Genomic DNA, 21,194 nt, shown 5'->3' with positions numbered 1-21,194 from the left:
GTAATTCTTATCACGCTTTTCCCATCACACCTTTACTAGTTCTCGCAACGGGTCCGATCTTCTCAGCACGAGGTAATTGTTCCGCGGGCCGATCAAAACAAATGCTCTGTCCTCGCATCTTTGGAGCGCCGACGCCGTTCTCTGCTCTCAAAGGCATCCTGCAAACGGCAATACGCACATACATTATGGATGAATTACTTCATCAAATAAAAAGCGGGACATGTTGTAATGAACTGCGAGGATACTCTTAATCTTTGATGAGGCCTGCGTGGAGAATAGTTTAATGAGAAGAACTATGGGAAGACCTGCTGGGTGCTGACAAAGATATCACAGCTCGCTCTGATGTGGAAGGCTCAAAGCCATGCACAATGTTTAGGGAATTTGACAGTGTTGTACCATTTTTTATTAAATGGCATCAATCGTATGGCTCATAAACAGCATGAAGAAATACATCTAGTGTAATCCCACTTTAGCCAAGGCTTGAGTTATACACAGGCCAAGCTGTACTCTAGGGCAAAGCACGTAATACATATTAACTAAGGTGTATGTACACTAGGGGAATGTTATTTTCTTCAAGGAGGTCAACTTTTATGTTGTGTTTATTTCCCAACACTACAGCTGGTGTGTGCAGCTCTCTATGACTTGGAAAGGCTTTCACGCTCTGGCACAACAGCATCCTATTGGAAGGCACAAGCTGCAAATCTGCCAGTGTTTTTCCCGCCATCACAAATATGTATTCAGCACGGCAGAACTCGAGGTTTTAGTATTCGGGCCTTCTGTGATGTGCTGTTGGCTGCCAAACGCTGAAGTGATTCAACACCGGGCGGCAGTTAGCGAGCTGATAATAACGCATTCAACTCGGGGAAAAAGAAAAGAAAAGAAAAAAAAAAAAGAAAAAACGTTTCCCACGGGGCGCCCTGTGTTTGCTCGCATCAGAGGTCGAAGCATTATACAGTAAGATGCGTCAGCGCTGGTTTTGCCGCTCCCTGCTGCAACAGCGGGATATCGCTGGCATACAGGCAGTAAACAAATAAGAAGGAGCACGCTATGCAGCCTCCATGGGTGCGCAGTGAGCAGAAACAAAGCATGCTGGGGTGGGAATGTGTGCAGCAGCCAACAAGCTGCAGCAGAAAATTTTCTAAAGTTTTGTTACTGGCAATCAGAAAAAGGTGATCAAGCAGAAAGAAGTCAGCAAGCAATCGTCGGCTGACCACCAGTTTACATGACAGGACAGCGCACGGCCAGAATTAGCTTCACTTTGCCCGTGCAGTCTGGTACGCTCGAATCAAATCGCTCAAGCGCAGCTGTGAGAAATGCAGATGAGAAACGGAATCAGGCTGACAGCGATAGCCGCGCATTTCTGGGATGTCGTTTAGCCGCGGCGAAAGAGAGAAAAAAAAAAAAGACCTTGAGCCTGAACTTTCACGGTATCAAGCTACCTCATCTGCATAAGTAATTCAAGTTGTCGCTTCACATGCCGGTGTTCGATTGTAACGTGATCAGAGGGATCAGCGCGGGCCTGCGGTGGCTTTGTCATTTGTCAGTGCTCAGTTTAAAACCGGCCAAGTCATTCTTTTAATGAACACGTCTGAGGGCAACATTGAAGGAGAGGAGCACAATTTTTATAAACATTTACAAAAAATAAATAAATAAAGTATTTAAATGCACTATGAACCCAGATGAATATGGAAACAGGCTGACTTGTGCCACTATCAATAACCATCATATACGTATGCTACTGCTAATCTATATGTATATTAACTGACAATTTGCACAATACTGCACAAATAACTCTATATTCCATAGCCACATTCTTTTGCACAGTCATATTTATATTGCTATTCATATTGATATTACATTCTGTTCAGGTCTTTTCCATTCTGACTTAGGTATAGAGGATATATTTCTTTGTACAACTGTTTATTTTAATTCTTTGGAATACTGTTTTTACTGTTTGTACCAGGGATATCAAACTAATTTTTAGTTCTCAAGAGGGCCGGAACCAGTAACTTTATAGCATAATAACCTACAAACAGCGACAACTCCAGTTGTTTCCCTTTGTTTTTGTGCAGAAAGGTACAAGCACATTATGAAAGTTCTTACATTTCATGAATTATCTTTTAACAGAAAATATTATGAACAACCCCAAATTTCTTAAGAAAAGTAATAAGTGCAATTCCGGTGCATTGTTCCCATCTACTGTTTAGTTCTAGGTCTCAGCGTTGTTATGTCTGCAACTCTGACTAAAACAGTGCGACCCCTACTGGACAAATTAGGATTGTTGGGGGGCTGCAGGCAATCCCAGCTGAGATAGAGGCGAGAGGCAGGGTACATCCTGGACAGGTCTCCGGTCTATCACAGGGCTAAAGCAGAGAGACAGACAACCATTCACACTCACACCTACGGCCGATTTAGAATCACCAATGAACCTAACCAGTATGTCTTTGGACGGTGACGCAGACACGTCACGCAGACACGGAGGACATGCAGACTCAGCCGGCGGATTCGAACTCAGAACATTTTTCCTGTGACGGCATCACTGCTGCCCCAAATTAGGATTCGCTGTGAATTTTACTGAAAGTTGCGTTTGCACAAATTCAGGACCCTCCAGTGGGGCGATTTTGGCCCCTGGTCCCTATGTTTGACACCTCTTGTTTATACAGTGCATCTTGCAGAGCTGTAAACAAAATCTCGTCACACTGTACAACTTGTATTCTGCAGCAACAATAAAGGATATTCTATCTATTCTTTCTAATATAAATTTTAGGGGGGGGGATGTTTGCCTGGAGTCACTCCGTTGGAAGTCGATTATGCCCCAGAAAAGATCTGACAAGCCAGTCAAATTAAACTGGTGGCTTCATGTTATGGACAGAAGACTATTAGCAGAGTAGTCACACACTTGATCCAATTAGAAGTTGGAGCTGAAACCTTCTTTCCCCAAAGTTAATGAGTCATCAGCAGCTCAAACTAGACTGTTTTTTTTGTTTGTTTTTTATCTCCAATCATCATTTACAGTTCACTGACAGTCTGAAAAAATAAGTAGATTGTGAACATGTGCTTAAAAAATGCGGCAAAGATTATAAATACACTGATAGAAGCGAAATTATTCTAGCCCTTTGAAATATTGCTCAAATATACAGATAAATATTTGATGCGTATTTGACTCATCGGGACCAAAGAAATGAAACTCAACCATCAAACATGTCTATAAAGTTAGAACCGTATTCTCAAAATGACCATCAACGCAGCATCACTGCCTGAGCGCACGTTAGTGACTCTGCACACGGGAACCTTAGAGGCAAATAAAATCAGTCGCCTCCGTGCTCAACTTTGAGCAACATCCTTGTAATTTCCTACTTGCAGGGCAAACTAGATCGTAGGAGAAGTGTTTATCTATAATAACAATCTCCAGCTCCATTTCCCCGTGCCGAGGCTCTGCCTCTCTGGCGGCGAGTGCATCAAGAGTTCCTGACTGGGCAGAGATGGGGGAGGACGTAAACCATCACGGCTCCACTCGGCTGTCACGCGCTCTATCATTACATTGTTTACAGCGTTTGCCTTTGCGTTGCTCCGCACCATTGCCTGAGCGCAGCCGGGCTGCTTTTCGGCCTTAACTCGGTGCAAGACTTCCACCGAGAGAAACTGCAGCGGCAGCTGGGCTTTACAACCGCCTTTAAACCGAGATTCTGCAAGCGGCGAGGCTCTGTTTACAGGCGTCTTCAAGGAAGGCTAACCACAAGTATCGGCGCTCTCTGTTACTTTACACTCCCTCCCCTTGTTCTTCCTGGCGAACGCAAGACGTGCAGCAGTTTGAATGCAATCCTGCTATACAGTGTGCTTCTTGTGTTCAGCCTGCGGAGCAAGGTGGGATTTGCCATCAGTTTAAACCACTAGAGCATGCACGTACTGAGATGAGATGAAGAAAAAAGGAAGGAAGGAAAGAAAAAAATCTGTCATTGTTTTGACAGAATTCAATTTCAAAGAACGCCGAGGCTACTCTACAGGAAGGGCCAGAGTCGACTGTACTTTCTGAGGAGACTGAGGTCCTTCAACATCTGCCAATGACAATGTTGAGGATGTTCTGCAAGTCTGTGGTGTGCTCCCGTTGCATGCTGGGGCAGCAGATCTGAGAGTGGCTAATAGACTCAACAAACTGATCCCCAAGGCTAGTGATGTTGTAGGGGTGGAGCTGGACTCTTTGAATCCAGTGTCAGAGAGTAGGATGCTGGCAAGAGTGGAAACCATCCTGGACGACTCCTCCCAACCAAGCCACAACACACTGGCCAGTCTAAGGAGTACCTTCAGTAACAGACTCATCCTGCCCAAATGCACTACAGAACGCCACAGGAGGTCATTCCGACCTTATTTATTTATTTGATAGGGACAGTGCACATTAATGAACATCTATTCAGACAGCAATCGACGTAAATTTGCCGGATTATAGCAACAATGCTAATTTGCATCCACGATCCCTATGCAGGTAACACAAAAAACATGATAAGACATAGGACAGGACAATAGATCACAATAAGAGCACATCACAAGACAGGACATTACTAAGAAGATGAAGTCAATGGTTAAAAGACTGGTTTGCTTTCAAACACTGCTTAAGGTAAGTTTTGAAGGTTTGTAATGTGGGACACTCCCTGTTCCAGATCTTCGGACTCTTTAATTAATTTGTAACCTTGTGCTTGTGCAATATGTTTTTTTTTTTATGCATCTTACTTTTATATATTTTTATATTCCTTTTTATTCCATATGTACTGGACTCTGTCACCTTGCAACTGTCACTTTACCGGAGCAACAGCGACCAAACAATTTCCTTGAAGGACTAATAAAGCATCCTGATTCTGATTCCGATAACGCACGTGAAGAGGAAACCCGGGCCGTTAGGTGAGGTACATGTGAAGAATCGAGACGCAGGAGTTTAGGCGCTGAGAGAACCTGTCTGCAACTTAATGACAATATCGGAGCATGCGCGGCTCCGGGTGTGTGACAGAATCAGGTTAAGAAGATAGAGGGAATAAAACATGGTGTCACTTCAGCGGGGTGACTTTCATAGCAGAGCAGAGCAGAGCAGAGCAGAGCTTTGTCTGCGGCGTGGTGATGCTGGAGTCACCAGCTAATGTTAGAACCCCGCTAAAGCTAATGAGTATGCAGGGTTATTTTTTTAATTTATTTTTCTCCCCCCAAATGAGCTCAGGCACTCTGCAGTTTAGCCTAAAAGAAGAAAAAAAAATCACCACGGAGCGCGCTGAAATGAAGCCCGGTCTAAAGATTAATCAACCTCAAGTACGAGACAAGTCTTATCAGAGCTACATAACAACTTATAGCATGAGGACTTCTCACTGTCAGTTTCATCTGTGCGCAGTTCTTCATGAATAAGTCATCAGTCCCCCTCACTATTCCCCTTTGGCTTATTGCTCGTTCCACTGCCTCCATGGCACCGTAAAACCAACTGAAGTGTTTATGGGAGATAAGAGGCAAAGGAGGTCGCAGGCCCAATAACGCCTTTTATCACCCCACATTCTGCAGCGAGGGCCGTTTTATGGGCGAATTTGCTGAAGACGAATTCTTAATTAGAGAAGTTTGTGGACCCAGCATCGGAGGCCTAATGGGGGAATAAAGGATAGCGGGGAAAGGGCGTCCGCGGGGTCGCTCGCCGGCCCGCTTTGTTGCCACGTCCTGTCGCGAAAGACGAGGAAAAACAGCCGCGGCGTGTTCACGGAGCAATATCAGCCAAAACAGCCTTTTAAAAAACGCTGGGCCAGTCGTGAATGCTGTGCTTGTCTAGACGAGTCTGAGTCCTTTCGAAATTAGTTCGGGTTATTGATTTTCTTGGGGGCTTATCTTTATTAAAGGAGTCTACCTTGTCAATGGAATCACTGCCTCTGCCATTAAGGTGAGCTGATTTTATTTCCCATTATTGTAAATTCCTGTCTGGGAGATTTTCAACAGTTAATGAGATGTGCTGTTTGTTTTTGTTTTTTTTTCCCTGTCCTGAGCCTATGTTATTAGTCAAAATGAATATAAATCTTTTATTACCTGCACCTTTAAAACCGATGCCTCAAAAGGACGTCATGAACATTTAATGTATTCTTAACTCTGAATCCACCAAAATACGACCTACTAGAATTTTACAGGATACTGTGATCTTTTTTTACAACATATTTTGTTATATGTTACTTATTCTCAGTCATCCAGGTCATGGTGCATTTAAAAGGGAGAGCTGAAACAAGGACAACTGGGCTTATTGGGTTTCTTGAAGCGTTTCATCCAAGTAGCTTCTTCATTTCTAAAAGACTAGTGGGGAGTTCTGGTTTAAATAGGAACATCTGTGGGTGTTGCACATCAGCAGCTCACACAACTAGGGCCAGTTAATGACCAGATACTCACCGGTAATTGGAGCAAACTATTTTTTATCCTGTTTTCCAGCCCCAGTGAATGACACTCTAATGACCCACTGCTGGCCAGCAAGCCTTTATAGCCACTGCATGCATGATGCAACAAGTTACACAACACGATCACAGTCAGATCCAGTCACAACACACACAAAAGACCGCCATGTATACATCGATCAGGCATAATGACCACTGACAGGTGATTAACACTGAACATCTTGTGACAGTTCAGTGTTCTGGCATTGGTGTGGATGTTGCTTAGACATGTAGCACCCACCTAGACCAGACCAGGCACCCCCACAACGCCATGGCACTGACACTCCTTGATGGCAGCAGCCATCCCCAGCAGGATGCAGCCTGACACAGACACACACACAAAACCGCTTTAGGAACAACTAAAAAAACATGAAGAACAGCACAAGGTGTTGACCTGGCCTCCAAATTCACTAGATCCCAAACTGATCAAGTATCTGTGGGATGATCCACAGAGGCTCCTCCCCTCAAAGGCCCCCCCCCACTAACAACATCCTGTTGCCCTCAGAAGGTCCATGTCCATTCTCTGATGAGTCACAACTGTTTTGGAGGCACAAGGGAAACCTACACAATATTAGGAAGGTGGTCATAATGTTATGCCTGATCGGTGTATATTGCACAATGTGTTTAATGTAGAATTTTGAATATTAAGGCTGGTTGCATAGTCACAGAGTGTGTGAACAGTTTTGTGAAAAGAACTGTTCACTAGTCTGGTGGTGCAAGTTTTTTATTGAGCTCTATCGCCACCCTGAGGGCAGGAGGTCAAAAGAGTCTTTCACAATATATGCTGTTTATTTTTGAAAACACTGAGGCACCTTGTCTTGATTATTTCTTCATGATATGATCAATCCGCTAGAGTCGCTTTTTAATTTTACTTCAGTTCCTAAAAGCCTTTTATAATTCCCTTCTTATATTGTGAAGTGCCACCTTTGACAAATACGAACCAGGTGGGTGGAAGGCATCTATAGTTCACATTTTAATTAGCCATCTTGGAAGACATGTTTCACCAGACCAGACCAGATAATGACTAGGACCCTGTGTTCCCAGTCGCTTGCATATTAACTGAGAAAAAGGGAGAAAATTAATTACTCATTTCCCCAGACTGGGAAGAGAGGGATCTTGTCCTTGATTGCATAATTTTAAAACTCCATAATTATCTCAACTCCATAGCAACAATGACGGGTAAATACGAGCGAATTACATTTTCTCCAGCGGATGCCTCAAAGCGGAAGCAGGACGGAGGAGAAATCGCTTTACTGATGAGGAAATGTGTGGGCTCCATTGGTGGCTCTCAAACTAATTTTGCTTAAAAGCACGGCAAAAAGAGGTACAATTTCTGAGGTTAGTCCCGCAGAACGTGAAACTAAATTTAGCAAACAGTGGAACATTAGTCTAGGAGTGTGGCTGAATCCCCCCACCCCCTTTCCCTTGCTCATCAACTCCCGCTGTAAAGCCAAGATTAGCCATCTTTCACTTCATTTAGATAGAGGGTTGTTTTGGGGTTTGCCTGATTATATCTGTCTCGAGCACAGCCCACGCTTCTATTGGTATTTAACAAAGATTAGCTTTAAATTGATGATTAACCTTTGTAATCCTGTGTGCATATTGAAAATGGCTTGCTTGTCTTTACCACAGCCACACAAAAGAGACGCCGCATTATCGTTGGGGGGAAAATTGAGGCTCGGAAAGCAAATGAGGCGGCGTTATCTGCCTGGTGCTCGGCCGGATAATGAAGACAAATCTTCAGACTAGAGAGTCATCTCATAATGAATCCGAACAGACGAATCCTTTGGACTTCTCAGCGTGCGTCTTTTAATAAAACTTCGCCGTGACCCTGACAACCGATTGGCGCCCTTATCTCGCAGAGGAGCAGAATTTACTGGTGGGAATGAGGGGTTGCCATTGTTTAGACGGCTGTGTTAGTGGCGTAATCAGACATTAAATGAGTAATTTCTCCATATTTAACTCCAACTGAGGAGGTAATGGTTTAATTTGCTGGGCAATGAGTTTTCCCTTGTGGAGGGCTCCTTGCATTAAATCACAGGCCGATGCAACTGCAGCTGTTGCTTCGGGAATCATTAACGTGCGGATACGGCGGAGACGTCCCGAAGCCACAGCAAGAATTCGATTCGGAGTGCTTCTTTAGAGACTTCACCCATTTATGCTCAAAAAAATAAATCTAAGGTACCACTCAGAAGGTGTCATTTTGTCAAGTTTCCAGAACCTCAACGGCTGACCTAATCTCTATTTATCCATCAGTTGTTTATTCAGTTCAGTGGAAAAGTGCCCATCAATTTAGAATCACCAATCGTCTTTGGACGGTGGGAGGAAGCCGGAGTACCCAGAGAGAACTCACGCAGACACAGGGAGAACATGCAACCTCCACACCAGTCGACCTGGATTCGAACCTGGAACCTTCTTGCTGTGAGGCATCAGAGCTAACCACAATTTTTTTTGAGAAACTGAATCCAGAGAATGTCGGAAAATGACTTTTCAGCTAAAATAGCTGATTATAAATGCTGCAGCTTTGATCTAATTGCCTGCTGTTGGTATATTTAAGAAGAACGTTCAGGCTTTTAAACTTGCTATAAATTGTAAATAATCTGCTAAGGCTATAAACCAAAAGAAAATAAACCTCGCAGCCAGCCTCTCTGTATTTTGCCTCATATACATTATTATATGAAACCTTGACAGCAGATATCACATACCGGAGTGAATCCTTGCTGCGCTACAAAAACTCTGGATCTGATCACACACCTACGTACACGCTGTAATTTTACTGCAGTTTACTGAGTGGATATGATGTAAAGAGGAAGTCGTGTGATGGAAATTCACTCTGAATGTCGGGGCCAATTTCTGTTGAGGTTTCACTGGGTTGAGGGACAGTTGTTTTTTTCTTTTTTATCACATGCTCATTCAAAAACACATTTTCAAACCCTGTAAAAACCCGCTGGAAGTGTACTGACATTAACACAGATGTGGATGCACCTGTTTGTCAGCTCCCCTTTGTAATACTAGAATCTGATCAATACAGCTGAAACCAAGGAGATGGTAGCGGATTTCCGGAGGTCCAGGCCCCATCTGCAGCCTGTAACCATCAACAGTGGAGTGTGCAGAGGTGGTTCAGACCTATAAGTACCTGGGTCTACTTCTGGATCACAAACTGGACTGGTCGGCTAACACAGATTCAGTATACAAAAAAGGTCAGAGCCGTCTCTATTTCCTCAGGAGGCTAAGGTCGTTTAACTTCTGCAGGAAGCTGCTGGACATGTTCTACCGGACTATCGTTGCCAGTGCCCTCTTCTACGCTGTGGTGTGCTGGGGAGGCAGCACTAAGAAGAAGGTTCACCTCATGGATGGAGATACAGAAGGAGGGCTCTGTGGTAGGGGCAGAGCTGGAGTCCCTGACATCGGTGGTAGATGCAAGGACCTTGAACAAAATCTGGTCCATCATGAACAATGTCCACCACCCTCTACACGACACAATAGTCAGGCAGAGAAGCCCGTTCAGTGACAGGCTGCTGTCTCTGTCCTGCTCCATGGACAGGTTGAGGAGGTCTTTCGTCCCTCAATACATACAACTCTACAACACGTGAGGAACCAACTGGACTGTGGTCACTGATGATAGTATACAGCAAAATGCTAGCAGCAAAAGAAAACCCATTAAAGCAACACGCATACACACACGATCAACATATGTTTACATGCAATCAAATATTTACCTGACACTAAAGCAAGAGCTTGTACGCGGGTTAATTCACAGTGATACATGAATATTAATTAAAAAAAAAACACTCAATTTGCAAGAGATGCATTGCAAATCAGCCTCAATACTTAAACGCACTTGAAACGGCAAAAAGAAAAACACGGCTTTCGCACGCTTTCGTCAGGCTGTGTATTATTTCCTCAAATCCAATTTATGAAATAATTTGGGATCGCTGCCTAGGCGATAAAAAAAAAACTAAAAGCAAAACCGAGAATGAACGTCATTATCCTCTTACACCCCGAAATTATCGTCTCTCGTACTTATTATCTAATTAAACAATGTGGACTTAACAATGAACATCTGGTAACGCGCACGCTGTAGATTTGTGGAAACAACAAATGATGTAATTTGCGAGATTAGAATGTGTGCACTGATGTGGCGTAAAGTGAAAAAATCATAATAATAAAAAAAAAATCTGAAAAGGGTAAATGAAAAAAGGAAGCTCATAATCAGGACGTCTCCAATATGTGGGCGAGCTTCGAATTATCTACGGCGATTGCATCTTTGTGCCTGGATTATGATACAACGCGCCGTCACGGCCCTTTTTGTCCAGTCTCAACTCGTATATGCGGGGATTTATTTGGGTGTAACACCACAGAAACTAATAGAGAGGAGACGCTTTCACATAAGTAAAACATTTGAATCAATGACGAATAAAAAGATAAATAGATAGATGACCACAGGCCAGATGGTTCCTCACAGGGAGGCGTTGTAGAGTCTTACGTCCCGTGGGACAAAAGACCTCCTCAACCTGTCCATGGAGCAGGACAGAGACAGGGCAGAGCAGGACCTTTTTTGTATACTTAGTCTATGTTAGCCCACCAGTCCAGTTTGTGATCCAGATGTAGACCCAGGTCCTTATAGGTCTGAACTACCTCTACACACTCCACCATTGATGGTTACAGGCTGCAGGTGGGAAATCTGCTACCATCTCCTTGGTTTTAGCTGTACTGATCGGAAGGTGGTCGGCCTCATTCTTGTACTCCTGCTCCTGGCCGTCCCTGATACGCCCCACCCCTTTATAAAACAGACACAGTAACACGGGGCTCATCAAGATCCAGACACCTAAAACTCCCCTACACTGCAACACAAACAACAGACTCTTAATTGAAGACTTCTATCAACAAGCAGTCCACGGACACTCCTCCACCGCACGGTTTTCAAAGTTGAAAGCACTTTCTTGTTTAAGCGCCTTTCACGCGTCTTTTTTTTCTGCAACGGCCTCCTGTTGATATTTATTATTTATTACCCATATAACCCTGCAGTTCCTGTTTACTTTGCACTTTATTCACTTTACTTTCTCTTACAGACGGTTTGGAAAGTTTCAAACATTAATGGCATAGTTTTTTTATTGTTCTTTTTTTCGTACCTTTGAAAGTGTCTCGTTCTTGCACGTCCCGCTGCTCACATTTGCCTTAAATTGCCCCCACCCCGGGGACAAATACATTTTTCTGAATCTGAATCCGAATGCAGTCTCATCCTGCAGTCCCGTAACCATCGATCTAGCCCTGGATGGATGGTTAATACCACCATACTTCTACCAGTGAAGTATGGTGGTATTAAGATTAAGACAGACGATATAAACTAGACCATTGCTGTGCTTCATTTCCGCTATCGTTACGTTTATCTAGTAATTATTTATCATTATGATCTATCTGGGTCGACTGGGGCCTTTCTTTCTGTGTTTAGTTTGCATGTTCTCCCTGTGTCTGCGTGGGTTCTCTCCAGGTACTCCGGCTTCCTCCCACCGTCCAAAGACATGCTGGTTAGCTTCATTGGTGATTCTAAATTGGCCGTAGGTGTGAGTGTGAATGGTTGTCTGTCTCTCTGTGTTAGCCCTGTGATAGACTGGAGACCTGTCCAGGGTGTACCCCGCCTCTCGCCCGATGACAGCTGGGATAGGCTCCTGCCCCCCTGCAAGTGATTGGTTACAGAAGATGAATGAATGAATGACTGATCTATCCGTAAGTAGCAGCATTATGATTTGATTGCTCTATAATAAAGGTTTCAGCTATGTAATACTGCACAAAATAAATAATAAATACTAACCACAAAACACCAAAACCCTCCACCGAGGACATGATGAGTCTGCAGCCCGTTCGAGTCCTATGTCATGTGCTGAGGACACTCCGACGCATGACTAACGCGGCTAATAGACGGTAGCTTTTTTGTTTTCAAAATAGCGGTCACCACAGCTTCCACGTTTTATGCCAGGGACGTGAGTGACCAATTGTTTCCAGATATTTCTGTTGCGAACGCTCGGGTCGTTCGTTAAATCTGAGGCTCCTTAGATTTTAGAAACGCGCAGTAATGCCAAGTCTTTCAAAGGCAGCTTTTATTCGCGGGCCTTTGCAGAGGAGCAGCAGGAGTCACCGACGTCCGTTTGGAGCCGGGCGCCGCACGTCGGCCAAATGAGGCAGAAACCGTTTTAATCAGAGTCGAAGAGGGGGATTCAGACTTCGTGAGGAGGGGAGCGGGGGAGGGTCGGGGGGGAGAGGTGCAGCGAGGTGAAAGCACAGAGGAGGACATATCGGCTTTTCGGAGCCTGAGCAGGGACAAAGTGATGACACCCACCATCCATTATGGAGAAGACACAGTGTGTACGCCAGGCCCCGGAGGTTTACTGGTGTCCAGTGTCTAGAAAGGGAAATGAGAACCCTTTTTTTTTTAAGTTACACACACTCACACAGCTGCACAGCACAATAAATTAAAAGCTTAATTTGCCAAACTATTGACCCTGTTTATTTATATGATTAATTATACATTTGCTATAACTCCACTAAATGATTTCTGTCTTTTCTTTAGCAGAATGTTTCAGCGCTTTGGTGGAGGAAAATACTTTGCAGGAGTCCCACCAAGACTCAGGCAGGGGGGGCCCTCTGATTACTTCAACCTCAGCACTCAGTCGACCAGCGTTTTAAAAAATATGTCAGAGTGCACAAAACCAGCAGGAGGTGCTCATCCCAGGAGGCAGCCTTAAAAATGCTCCAGAGCAGCCGAAAACCTTCCTGGCATTTGCCCGTACCTGCCTGGCGTGTCTTGCGCGCCGTACCCAGTTCCAGCCAAATCACCGAGCGGAGGCGGATGTATTATTTACTGCTCCTGCATTATTCATTGTTCCCCCAAATGACACTGTGGCGTTCAAATGGGTTTGCTTCACGTAGCTGTTCTTAACGTTCATAAATTAAAGTTTTAAAAGTAAACACGAAAAGAAAATACCACTACATCATTACATGCTATGATTGAGCGAGGCCCGATGTCTTCTCTAAAAGGCAGGTTAAAAAAAAATGCTGACCTGTTTAGTTTAACCTCAATACTTGAATTACAGATGGAAAGTTGTTTTTTTGTTTTTTTTTTCTCAAGAGAATATAAATCACAAAAAAATAAGGGTTCTTCATTTCATTATATTCTTTTAGCTGCCTGCTTTGTCCGAGGTACAGTCCAAACCTACAAAACATTTAATCGCCATCTTCCAGAAAGAAAAATTCTTTCTTTTAAGAAAATGAAAGAAAAATCTAGTAACAAAAGAAACACTTACACAATTAAAGCACCAACAAAATTTAGTGCCAGTTTCCAGTACATTGTTAAAGATTTTTAATTTTTCTAATATTTTTTGTTCCTCCAGAGCCTCACTAACTAACTTGGAAAAATATAAAAGATATGAGCCATACCACAAGAGCATAGTAACATAAGACGTGACAAGGAGGTCCTAGTGGATGCACCTCTGACTCAGAATCAGTTTTTACAGAAATACTGACTGGATTTAGGTTGAAATTGCATTGCATTGTGCAGTTAGTAAATTGCATTGTGCTGTGTTTCGGTGTGAACACCTGATGAGTAGCTGTACGAATACTAAACTTGCACAAGAAGCCAGACGAGGAGCCGGAGTTCGTCCGAGTTCAGAGTCTCTGTGAACGGTGGGAAGAGTCACCGTTTATTTTTTTATTTTTTTTTCATTCATTCTAGTCAGTAAAGTGACACCAAGTTGCGGGAAAGGGCTGACGAGCAGCAATATCCTCTTTGTAACAGGAAGCAGCAGTGTTTACGTGAAATGAGGTCGGCAGCAGTAAGGTTACCGAACACATTAACTGATTGATTGTTTTCTTTACAGAATGCCGCTGCAACGCGGGCCACTTTTAGATTGAGACGCGCGTATATTCGCGCCAACTCTCTTGCCTTCAAGGCAAAAAAAAAAAAAAGAGGGAAAATGTAAGGCAGAGGTGTGGCGCATTTCAAAGTTCAATTTCAAGTTAGATATGAGCGGTTATTCCCCTCGGAGGTCGGAAAAAGGAGAGGTGCTCGTCCGGGCCCTCTCCATTCCAGAGAACCAAGATGAACGGTCTCATTCAGCACCACGGACAGCTCCCCGCACGCCCTCAAGCCGTTTCTGCTAAACCCTTTGTCAGTAAGCATGAGTGAAACATCATTAGCACTGGTTAGATAGCTTTCTCTGGAGACAAATCTGTGCCTGGCTTATATCTGCTCACAAAAGACCTGTTAGACTTTTTGGTCACCGGTTTTGTACTTCAGGCATACCTTAGCTCGGATGAAAGCCAAACAAGGACGGAAGGTTTTGATGTGAAGGACAACGCAAGGTCGATAATTTCATCTTCTCTGCGCTTGGCCTGGAAGTCGTAGAGCAGTTTGTCCATGCCGCTTTGTCAGGCGTCTGACCTTCCCACAATAAAACCTGAATCAGCGTCTTTTAAGATCAAATTTCATGTTCAAACAGACCCAGATATTTGCCTTAACAAATGTCAAGTGTTGCTTCTGGTGGCGGCAAGCGCGCCGACCAACGCTTGACATTTTCTGCTCATGAGTATTCATCCCCTCCTTTAAAATTACCACGAGTAATGTGTAAAGACAAAGGAAGAGAACGTAAATTAACCATCAGCTGACTCCTTTTAAAATACAAAAAGCGAAGCCACCTTTACGCAAAGTCCCTCGTTGACTCCCCTGATCACCTTAAAATTGGTAAAAGGCCGCAGAGAATCCGTTTCATCCGAATGTTTAATGTTCTGCTCTAGGGGACCCCCGGACGCACGTGGGACATATTTCACAGACCGAAAATCCCACATCACTATCTGTTCCACTCGCCCACACAAACTAAATTGATACATATGGCAGAGCAGAGGCATGGGAATCAAAACAGATCTCACACCACATGATGGGGTCGTGATCTCTCCAAAGCAACAGATACCATTAATCTGACAAATATGACAAGATGTGGATGTAACACACACACACACACACACGCACACACACACACGCACACACATATATAAAGTGTATATATATAAAAAGGAGTATGACACACAATCACCAATAATGAGGGACGTGTCTGGCATGTGCCTCCTCATTCGAGACAGGCAGAGAACAAAGGTAATGAATAAATAACTTCGCCCGTCGCCAAGTGGAATGATAAATCTACTCAATAACGCTCGCTTGGCGACGACGCCGGCGTCAGCCCCTCTTGAGCGTCTCGGTGAAAAAGCGGCTCGCGAGACCTGCTCACCGGAAGGAATCGCCGCCTTCTGCCGTTCCCTCTTTCGCCCCCTCTCCTCCCCTCCTCGTACTATTACGGAACGGCGGTGCATTAAGCGGGAAGGAGCCCGTTGTCTCTCATCACATTCTGCACGCCTCTAACAAGGCTCTCCCAGAGGCTGCGTCCCGACTCGGAAGGCTTTTGATGATGAAGATGTAGCTCCCATGTGGCTTGGCAAAGATATCTTTCTGTGCCGCCTTGTTAATGCTGTGTTGTTGGTGCGTGCGGCAGGATTGACCTCTTATATATATACATATGGCGCATCATATGGACCAAGGTGGCTCTTTGCACCGCTGCTAGGTGCCCGCTGCGCGCTCATGAATTATGGAATTCGGCACAAATATGCAAATCTGGGCATTAGCCTACTTATGCCCCCGTACTGTAAGTTACAGTGACTTATCTATTATGTATGAACCAAGCATTGGAGTGAGGAGGACTTGGCAGCCAACTTCACAGCCCATTCTCAGCTACTCACTTCCACATCCCGATAGAACATGAATAGCAGGGGAGGTACCTCCAAAATGCTACCATTCTCCGGCTCAGCATCTCTGAAGACTTGGGAGTATTAGCGCTTGCTTCCACGCTCAATTGCCAAGCTACTTAAAATAACAATGGCTTCCGCAGGATTTGGAAGCCTGGAAGATACGTAGGGAATAAGCATGAAGTTGTTGCTAATCCCCTAATTTGCCCCCAGAAGGCTGATATGAAACGCTAGTCTGATCAGTAATCAGTCCACAGGGGAGGCAGGCAGGGGGGGGGGGGGGATCCAGCAAACTCTACGGGCACACACAAAAATCAGCCTCCGTATGACATTACCACCACAATGCCGGATGAGTGATTGTACGCGGGTGACCTAATCACAGCGGTGTAAATATCTAAAATCAAGGAGCCCGCGGGACGGAGAATCTGCTCTCGGTCCGACGGCTCGGTCTGGAAAGTGACGCGCACGCTCCTCCGCTCGGGCCGAGAGGGCGGCGAATAAGGCCCGAGGCTCTGAGATGAACGGCGCAATCATTGGATCAAATGAAAGTCAATTATCGAGCACATGACAGCTGACAGCTTCTATTTAACTGGGTGAGAATGACATCATGATAAAGCACCTGGTTCTTGTGAGCGCAGTCAGTATAGTAGCAAGAGGGAGCCACTCCTTCACACCGGCACATAGTAGTCGGAAACATACACTATAAAATTAAAATATCAGATATTTACATTTGCTGTGAGACTACGGGAGTTTTAAAATTATATTCGATTTTGAAATCAGATCCCTAATCCCTACCCACACTTGTTGCGTTTACAAGGTGTGAAAATACAGTCCCGTAACAGGAAGCGGGTGTGAAGCGGAGTTTATGCCCCTGCGGGACATAGACGCCTTAATCTACGTACGTAGCCTACGCCGGTGCGAGCCTTTTATACGTGTGCGCTGGTCAGTCTGGCTCGCTCTGTAAAAACGCCACCCGGACGCTAGTCGGCGCTGTGTCTTTTTTGCCGGTTGAGTTAATTTTTGTTTCTACTTCCTGCTTCACTGTCAACAACGGCGACTTAGACTTTCACCGAAATTTCCCAGAATACCAATCGTACAAATGCTTTTACCTTCGAACCTCCTCAGTCAATCTTTCTTCTGTGTGTTCCATCTTTATTGATCCAAAACAATCAATTCAAAAATTGCGGACGTGGCGAAGAAGCCGGAAATACTAAAGCGGAAATACTACCAAACGGACTAATCACAGCTCTTGGGGTCTGTGTTGCACGTCAGGCTACGGCGCTAGGGTCCGCGTAGGGTCTGGGCTGTCGCCGTCGCCACAGCGTCAAATTGACGCGGAAGCCTAAACCGCCTATAAGAAAGAAAATGAGGCTGCGGTGAAACAGCTTGCTGTAAATCTGCTAATCTGCACTCCGGTCCACTAGGCGGCGGTAATGCACCTGCAAGCTGGTTGGTCGACCACCAAATCAAACTAGACCATCTTGCTGTAACTTCTTAATGAAAAAAATTAGCAGAAGGCTAAGCTGGCCTATTGTTCAGCAAGAAAATTCTAGAAAGAAGAGCTAGAAAGTTTACCGTTGCCTGCTTACACCGTCGGCCGCTTTGTGTCCTTAAGGTCTAATTTCTCTCATTGGCTATTTTATTACTGTAATACTTGTAGTACTGACATAATCGACCCAGTTTTAGATCCTAAATGGCATGTTTGTTATGAATCAGGCTGACCCCAATGAGTCAACTTCACACTTGCACTGTTGAGTGTGCGTTTTAGAGCGAAAGGCCACGAAGCACTATAAAATCTGACTCGCTACAGTTAGCCCAGCTCGCTAATTTTATCCGCCGTTATCTATCTCTGGATGTTGCTTTACGCTGATTCCATTTCAGCACCTGCTGAGTCATTAGCAGACACTCCATTCTCCTTTTCTCACATTGTGCTAAGAAAGGGCGCTAGCTCGCAAGCTGCAACAGGGAGTTCTGTAATCTCAGAACTCAGCGTGCTACGCCGGCACTCAAAATACAAATGTAGTAGCTAAAAATGCAAATTCATTAAGTGTTATAGGGAGTGCTCAAATCACAGGTGGCACTAAGGAGGGGATAACAACAGCCTGGAGCTGGTTACCTGCCCGTGTGGAACAACAGTGATGTTAGAAACTACTTTCAGCGCCTGCCAACATAGAGATTGCACCAATTGAAGTAAAGTACGCTCAGTTCAATGCAGTGAAAGAAATGTACATAGAAACAATCACAAGTTTGACCACAGACTATATGTACACGAGTGAAAACAAACAAGGATGGAGTTTGTAGTCATTTCAGTTGACTTCAACACAGATTTAAGGCTTTAAAAGTGCATTTTACAGGACAGAATTCTTTCATGAAAGCTAGTTTATCTCTTGAGGGAGAACCAACCAAGCAACCAAGCATCCCCCCACAACCACACAAAGACAAGAGCTGGGGAATCCATTTGCATTTTTAACAAATTTTTCCATATGCCTCAGCTAATAGTTTTCATCCTTTAATTCAGCAAACATAACCTCATCAAATATTAATCCCATTCTCTTGTTACTTTCTATCGCACTTGATTAGGAAAACTTGAGGAAGAGAAAATGCACTTTTGTTTTGCCGCTCCTCTCTTCCACCCCCACGCCGCTCGAGTGGAGCCAGCTGGATAAACTCCATCAAACGAAAAACTAATAACAGGAAATTGTGCACAAGAAACACTTTCTCTCCCCGCCGCCTCCTCCTCTTCCTTTATTCCTGTCCCCTCGCGCCGTGCTGTGGCATCCACACTGACCCCCTGCGCGTTTGTCCGGTCATACATCACCGAGACACCTTGAGTTTTCTTCGGGGACTTCGAAATCATAACACCTCCCCCAAAACGCCGGGCACCTTTTACGACCGGACTCGGAAACGCTTACTGTCAGGATGACGGCGCAGACCGTTCAAGCCCTGCTGCGTTCCCTCTAACCTTTACTTACAGGTCTGGTTCCAGGGCAAAGATAAAGCAAACAAAAAGCATGCATACCAGTGCAGTCCTCTTTCTTATTGACCTTTGCCCTTTTGTTGTCACCATCGCACACTTTGAATCATTTGAGGAATGACCTTTTAGTTATGATTTTATCCATTCATTATTATTTTTGTCACTTTAATAAAGATATTTGTGTCTAACTTAAGATCTTTGATGTAAAATCAAGACTTTCTAAAACTAACATCCATACACAGCATCTTTCAATGTGATGAGCAGCCTACATGCATAAAGTAACAGTCATTACAGCCGGCTTTAACACCTCCACATTGCCCTCAGCAGCATGGCTCTGCAGCCCGTAAACCTGCAAAACTCTGAACCTGTTTTAAACACAGGCCAATTAAAGCCCACCTAGGGCAGGAAAACGGCTGGTTCCGTTTGAATTTCGTCAGAGAATTTACTCCAGTCCAACCCCGCCTGCCCGGTGCCTCTGAGAAACCTGCCTGCCGCGTACGCACACGAGCCAACACCCACACGCTCGCAGTCAAAGGTGAATTGCACAGCCCGCGGCAATTTGCATCCTATGATGTTATTGTGGCGCCTGCTGGAATTTCACTTGGATAGGTCTGGCGCTGCATATAGGAGATGTGACGCCAGGGGGTGGGAGAAAACAATGCCACATCAAGGCTGCGTTTCACCAAGAGCGGGAGAGTGGCAATTATCATTAGCTGCTCTTGTCTGATCGAGTCTATCCTATGAACTGAGCCTACACTTTTGCATCAGGATGGAGTACGAGGTCTTTCAGCTTTCACCCAGCAGCCTTCAGCACCGAAAGTGCAACTTCCATGGGCGTCTGTTTCAGCTCCCATTTAAACCTGCGTCAAACACACTTTATAACTTTATAAATCCATTCGAAACTTTTAATGCATTAAAAAAAAAAAGTGCTAATGGGAAGTTGATTATACATGCCAGCGCTCATAGGATCTACAGAGGAGTGTGCTCCTGGGAGCTTATAAAGCTAATTTATTGGATGTAGCATTTTAATTAGTTTGATCAATACTCTATTACAGAGGATTTAAATGGGAACTGCAGGGAAAAGACAAGGCGCTCGTTTCCCAAGATTGAATGATCATGCTCCGGATTGTCACAGATTCCGCTTGCTGCTAAGCGATAACGGGATTTATTCCGGCTTAATAACTGCTTAATTATCCACCCGTGAATTCCAGAGAATAAAGCAACCTTTAGACAGACGCACGGGATTCAAGTGTCGCACGAAAGCATGCGTCGCGTCGCTCAGAAGCGCCGCGTTTCACCCAGACAAAGTGGAGGAAATCTTTAAAGAAAGGCGGGTTACCTCGGTGACGATCGCAGCGCGCCTCCCGTGTGTGTTTTTTTGGGTCGATCTCAGGAGCGGAGGATGAGGACGACGCCGAGCCGCGGAGCGCACTTTTGCGCACCGCCGCTCCACACAGAAGAAACGCGTCCGTCCGTCCTCTCGGCCACTCTCATCACTGATCCACTTGAAAGCGGACACCCAAGGTGGAGGATGGGAGGGAGGGAAGCGGAGTCCTTTTTTTTTTGGTCTGCTTTATTCAAAGTGGATAACTCGACTCCGTCTCCTGCGCACGCAGACGAGCCTGTGGAGAGAAACGCGGTTATGAGTTGTGCCCGAGCCTGTGCTTTGCGTAGCAGACAGGATGGAGAGCGGGGAGGAGCCGTCTGCCGTCAGATGATCAGGGCAAGGTGCTCTCCTCGCTGATGCTCTGCAATCCTCAGCCTTAGCAGGGCTGCACATCAGACTCTAATCACCTAGTGTCAGCGAGAAATGCTTCTTACCCTGTCATTTATTTTAGCACGCAGCCTTCTGCTTGTGCATCACAATGTGGCGAGGTTTCCAGCTTAATCAGTAATCATGACTAAAACGTCCCTGTGCATTAGACAATAATATTAAACTTATGATATGTTATATGGCTGTATCATACACAGTAAAACAGATTGAAGCCGGGTGC

The 21,194-nt window shown here is 44.8% G+C and overlaps 1 protein-coding gene across 1 annotated transcript in view; it reads right to left on the bottom strand.

Annotated features, from left to right (window-relative positions):
• Positions 1-20,801, bottom strand: part of hs3st1l1 (heparan sulfate (glucosamine) 3-O-sulfotransferase 1-like1) — a 30,264-nt gene extending 9,463 nt beyond the window's left edge. The window contains exon 1 of the mRNA XM_084562137.1: positions 20,540-20,801. The gene's annotated coding sequence lies outside the window, so the exon portion shown is untranslated. The remainder of the gene's footprint in view (positions 1-20,539) is intronic.
• Between the last annotated feature and the right edge of the window lie 393 nt (positions 20,802-21,194).

The sequence above is a fragment of the Chelon labrosus genome (genome assembly GCF_963514085.1).
Source record: "Chelon labrosus genome assembly, chromosome: 15".
Taxonomy (NCBI): domain Eukaryota; kingdom Metazoa; phylum Chordata; class Actinopteri; order Mugiliformes; family Mugilidae; genus Chelon; species Chelon labrosus.
The sequence above is the reverse complement of the archived record's forward strand: the minus strand, read 5'-3'. Positions and strand labels throughout refer to the sequence as shown.